Raw genomic sequence first — 5,490 nt, 5'->3', positions numbered from 1 at the left:
CAGTCACTAATTTGCCACAGCCACTATAACAACGTATCACAAACCAGTGGCTTAAACAAGAGAACTTTATTATGTCACAGTTCTGGAGGCTAGAAGTCTTGAGATCAAGGTGTTGGCAGAGTTGGTTCTTTCTGAGGGTTGTGAGAAAGAATCTGTTCCATGCCTCTCCCCCAGCTTCTGGTGGTTTGCTGGCAATCTTTGGCATTCCTTGGCTTGTAGATGCTTCACCCCACTCTCTGCCTTCATCTTTACGTGGTGCTTTCCCTCTGGACATGACTCTATGTCCAAACTTCCCCCTTTTTATAAGGATACCAGTCATATTGGATTAGGGCCCACTCTGATGACCTCATCTTACTTACCTGCTTACATTCCCAATGACGCTTTCCAAATAAGGTCACATTCTGGGGTACTGGGAGTTAGGGCTTCAACATGTATGTTTTGGGGGAAGATGCAATTTGACCCAAATAGTCACATAGCATCTCTGGGCCTCAGTTTTTTCACCTGCAGACCGGGGACAAAAATACCTCACAGAGCTCTTATGAGGAATAAACAAGAAGATATGTTTAACATGCCAAGAACAGTATTTGAAACATAACGGAATTGAGGAATTGTTAGTCCCTTTCTGCTCCGTTGCCTAACCCAGATAGAATGGGGAACTTCAGATCAGAAGGGAGGAAAATCCATTAGGGAGGCCTCCTGGGGCACTTGGGGGTCTCAAAGTGTCCCCTAAATCATGCTCTGTTGGTGAATACCTCCAAAACAGGGCAGGCTTGATTCCCTGGGACTAGGCCAGCCAAGAGTTGGAGGAATGACTGAGACTCGACTGCTCTGGTCAGGGAAAGAGCACTGGCCTGGGAGTTGGACGCCTGAGTTCTAATGACTGTGTGAGTAACCTTGGGCAGGCATCTGCCTCCTCTGGGCCTGAGATTTCTATTCAAATTATCAGGCACTATTTATTTGTTGGCTGAACACATGTTGAATGAGTAAATCACAGAGCACTTGCTGTGTGGCAGGCCCTGTGATAGACAGTTTATATCCATGCTCTAATTTAATGCTATCAAGAGCCCCATGAGATTTCATAGGTGGGGAGCCTTGGCCTTAGAGAGGTCCATCACTTGTCTAAGCTGACACTAGGTCTGTCCTCCCATACCATCTGGGTTCTGAACTTCCCTGTTCCCAGGCTTTAATAGTTCAACATTCCATACATTCCCGCCAACATTCTCATGCTTCTTCCTCTGCCTCTGATGCCCCATGGATGAGGCTGGACCCTGGTACAGCTACAGGCACGTGACACCAGGGGGACCCGGAATGCGGCTGTTGCATAGTTTCCCAGCCTTGCCCAGGGAAGCCCATTAAACATGAAAGGAGCAATTACAAGCTGCAATCAAAGGCACATGAATCAGAGATTCCTTCCCTGGAATTAAATATTTTGACTCACTTGCCACTTATTTGACTTCTAATCTACATTTTTGTCTCTGTCATTCTGAAACAGATTTCGAAAGGGATAGGAGAAGTGGGCATGGAGATGGAAGTTTCTCTTTCTGAACAGTTAGCTAGGATTGTTTACTGCAGGCTGATTTTTACCCTTAGGTAATTTCAGGCTTCCTTCTTCTTGTTGGTTCTAATAATATTAATTCTGATTTCTTCTGCCAATATTTGGGCTGTCCCTGTAATGATGAGGAATTGTGTGGTGATTCAGAGGCAGTAGCTGTGGCAGTGTCATTTGAATATTAGAACCTGAAATTTGCTCAGATGGGGTCCCTAGTATAGGATATGGCTTTGATGGGTATATGATCCTCATGGTGCTTTCTTTCATAATGGATGGAGGAAAGGTACAAATGACAGTAAGAAAAGGACAACCACTTGGGTCTGACCTAGAGTACATCAAGAGCTCAGATCTGCAAAGGGAAGGTAAACCAATCGGGAACTTGCCTTTTTTTTTTTTTTTTTTTGTATTTAAAATATATTTTAATAGAAACACTTTCTCACCATCTTTAAATAAAGATGATTTGCATTTTTTAATCTGAAATGCTCTGGCATTAGGACTTAATTGCTCCCTGGTCCACAGGGTTTAGATGCCATGCACTACTAATTCTCCAGTGCTCACGAGGCAGGCATTACGCACGTCCTCCTTTGCTGCAAGTCCTTGTGGCAACTTCAGGGACTTGATTCTTTTTTTGTTTGTCTGTTTGTTTCTAACAGCTTTATTGAGGTATAATAGACATACAACAAAATGCACACACTTGAAAAGCATATGGTGCTAAGTTTGACATACGTATACACCCATGAATCCATCACCTCAACAGGGACTTGATTCTTATCAAATGTTTAACCACTTTCTTTTTTGCCTTCACTGAAGGGATATTCTTGTGAACCTGAGGAATAGGTGCTTTTTCTAATCCAAGCATCTTTATTGTAACCTTTTTCCCAAATGGATGTCTTTTCCTAGTTCTTATTCTGGTAACAATATGCAGTTTATGAAGGTGCTTTGGATCCCCACCATATTTTTCATGGTCTGCAGGTGAAGGCTGAAAAACTTTATCTGGAATTCTTGACCTGGCAAATTTGTGATGAATCAAATCTGTACAGATGAGAGGCTCTATACCTTTTGTCACTGTTTGCAGTCTGCCTGCTGGCCGCTGACCTACCGAGTGCAAAATCCCTGCAGTGAATATGGTGATTATTCTCTTTATAGGCCACTGAGGGAAAGCCAAGCAAAAGAAGGACCTTGCCTTTGTAATACTAACAATAGTAACCACCTTTTGAGAGTTTGCTAAGGTAGGTACTATCATCACCCCCATTTTGTATATAAAAAAAAAAATGAGGCTCACTGAGGATACATAATCCCAACTCACTCCTTTGGAAAAGGGCAGACTTGGGATCCAATCTCAAACTGTCTAAACTATAGCTCTTATACACTTGACCACTATACCTACAAACCCAGACTTGCAAAGTAAGGTCATCTAAGGTCCCAGGACTGCTGATGGGCATCTTGGGAAAACAGCCCTGCCCAAACCACAGCCATTCACAGGGCTTATGATGAACCATCACTGTACTTAATACACACTTAAATGCATTATTTCATTTAATTCTCACAATGTTCCTAATAAAGTAGGTACTATTATCATTCCCATTTTATAGGTGAAGAAACTTGGGTTCAGAGAAAAAGAAGTGACATCCTTGTGCCATGCCACTAGTAAATGGTACAGCTGTATTTTATTTTACTTTCATTATTCTACTCTCAACATCAATGACTCAGAAACTTTTTACCAGCTGGAGATTTAAATTGGGGGCATTTTTATGAATCTAAAAGCAATGTTCTTTTATAAGAAAGCATTTGCCGTCTTCTCCTCTGTAGGAATATATTCTGAGTGAGTCTTTCTTTAGCATCTTAAACCCACATGGCCCTAATAATCATCCATTTCCTGGGCAGCTACAGAGCTTTTTGCTAACTCTAATTCTCTTCCCTTCAGGGCTCAGATCACATCATTCTGTCCTCAGATCCTGTGAGGACTGGCAAATCCAGGTGGCTCAAATGGAGCCCTTTCTAGTGTCCTCTGCTCACCTGAACCCCAGGCCTTTCCCTCTTTTGAACAACTTTCCCTCCACACCAAACTGCCATCTACCCCCTTCCACCTTCTCTCTCTGACTCTCACTTATGCCCTCCATCCCAAACGTCCTAGTCTCCGTTCTTCCTCCTGTAAATAGTTTTTAATGGTGCACTGGAAAGAACCTCATGGTCCCTTAAAACCATAGTCAGATTATTGCATTCTTGCCTGGGGCGGGTCTCTTATTCCCTTCCAAAGGAGCTGAGAAATACAGAAAAGAAAAATGGCGAAACACGCTGTGTGACTATGGATTAAAGGAAAAGTCAGCACAATCATTTCCTGATATACATGGTAAAACCTCGACTAAATGAAAACAGCAGAGTGTGGAATTCTGGGTAAAGGAATTTTCTGGCTATTTCAGGATTAATCCTCTACAGTCTACTTTCCTGCTTCTGTCAGAGTAGCATGCCAGACAAAATGACCCTCTGTTGACTGAGGATTTTATACAGTCCTGACATCGTTGTTCTGGGCAGCCACTGCTTCCACAGTTCCTCAGGCAGACCCAAGCCTGCAATTCCCCTCCCCTTGTGAGACATGCTACATCTAAAGAATTTCGTCTTCTCTCTTCATTCCTGGCAACTAGAGATTTTCTTTCCTGATTTTCAGCCAATACATTTTGTGAAAAATTAAAAATAATATTTAGCTTGGTATTTCTAATGTTGAGGGGGCAGGGCTTCCTGCCTCTGTTCACTCTGCCATCTTCACGGGGACTGAAGTTGACCCCGTGTCTCCCAGTATCTAGTACTCTGCCATCAGGCCATTAACAATGGGGGAGAGCTCTCTTATTTGCCAAGATCTGTCCACTAGCCTATGTCACTGAGGTGAATCGGGAGGAGAAGGAGGGCACCTACTACTTACTTCTTTTAATCCTTACAAAAAACCAGACACAGGCATTTATTATCTACAACTTTAAAGCCTGGGGAAACAGAGGTTCGAAGAGGTTAAGCTGTCCAAGGTCAGTGAGGAAGTGGCTAAGAGAGGATTTGAATTTAGGATTCTCTGCCTTCAGTGCAGTTGCTTTTCCCACTAGCCTCCACTGGCTGGGATACAGTCCAAATCTGGAAAACTAATTCCTCCCAATTTGTAGCAGTCCTTCTTCCCTTAGGCGGTGGCCTTGTGCAAGGGTGGGCTATTGGGTGCCTGGCAAAGGTACATTCTGGAGGCCTCATCCTCCTGTAAGCTCTAACTACACCTACACGGTCATGGAATGGCCTCATCGAGAGCATCCCTCCCTTTCCTGACCTCTTCCACCTGCCCTCCTCCCTCCCCAGCAAATAAACTTTCCTTTAGTAAGGTCAGCTGGGGAGCCATTTTCTTATAATCTCTGATGTGAGTTCATTTCCCAAACCAGTGATGCCTGGCTATGCAGCTTGGCCAAATCTGGTAACATTTCTGAATTTCATTTACCTCCTTGTATATAGGGACTCATAATTCCTCACAGTAATATACAGTGTCCCAAGAACATTACCATTCCTGTGGTTTTATTTTGTTTCCAGGAAGTTAAATTAATAGTACTTTTTTTTTAAAAGCTCACAGTTATTGAGCACTGAAGTGCCAGGGGCCAAATCTGTTTATATTCATGTTCTCATTTATCCTCACAACTCTTCTATAGAGTATGCATTTCATTATTTCCATTTTGCGGACTAGGAAACTAAGATTAAGTAACTCATCCAAAGTCACATACCCAAGAAGTGAATGAGACTGTCTGAATTAACAACTCAAATACGTGACTTCTATCTTACGTGACTTCTATATTCTGATCTTTATCAAATTATAAAGTGTTCTTTCCATTTTTCAGGTGTCAAGAGATATGTTTAAATTCACACATCAGCAGAATGAGGAGTAGATCTGGCCTGGGGCTTAGCTTTCTGGATGGGGCTTT

At 42.7% G+C, this 5,490-nt stretch overlaps 1 pseudogene; it reads right to left on the bottom strand.

Moving 5' to 3' along the window:
- Positions 1-2,039: 2,039 nt before the first annotated feature.
- On the bottom strand, positions 2,040-3,622 carry LOC114892160 (annotated as a pseudogene).
- Positions 3,623-5,490: the final 1,868 nt, after the last annotated feature.

Source organism: Monodon monoceros, unplaced genomic scaffold (genome assembly GCF_005190385.1).
Source record: "Monodon monoceros isolate NGI ecotype Baffin Bay Population unplaced genomic scaffold, NGI_Narwhal_1 Super_Scaffold_12, whole genome shotgun sequence".
Taxonomy (NCBI): Eukaryota; Metazoa; Chordata; class Mammalia; order Artiodactyla; family Monodontidae; genus Monodon; species Monodon monoceros.
This window is presented reverse-complemented; position numbering and strand designations above follow the sequence as displayed.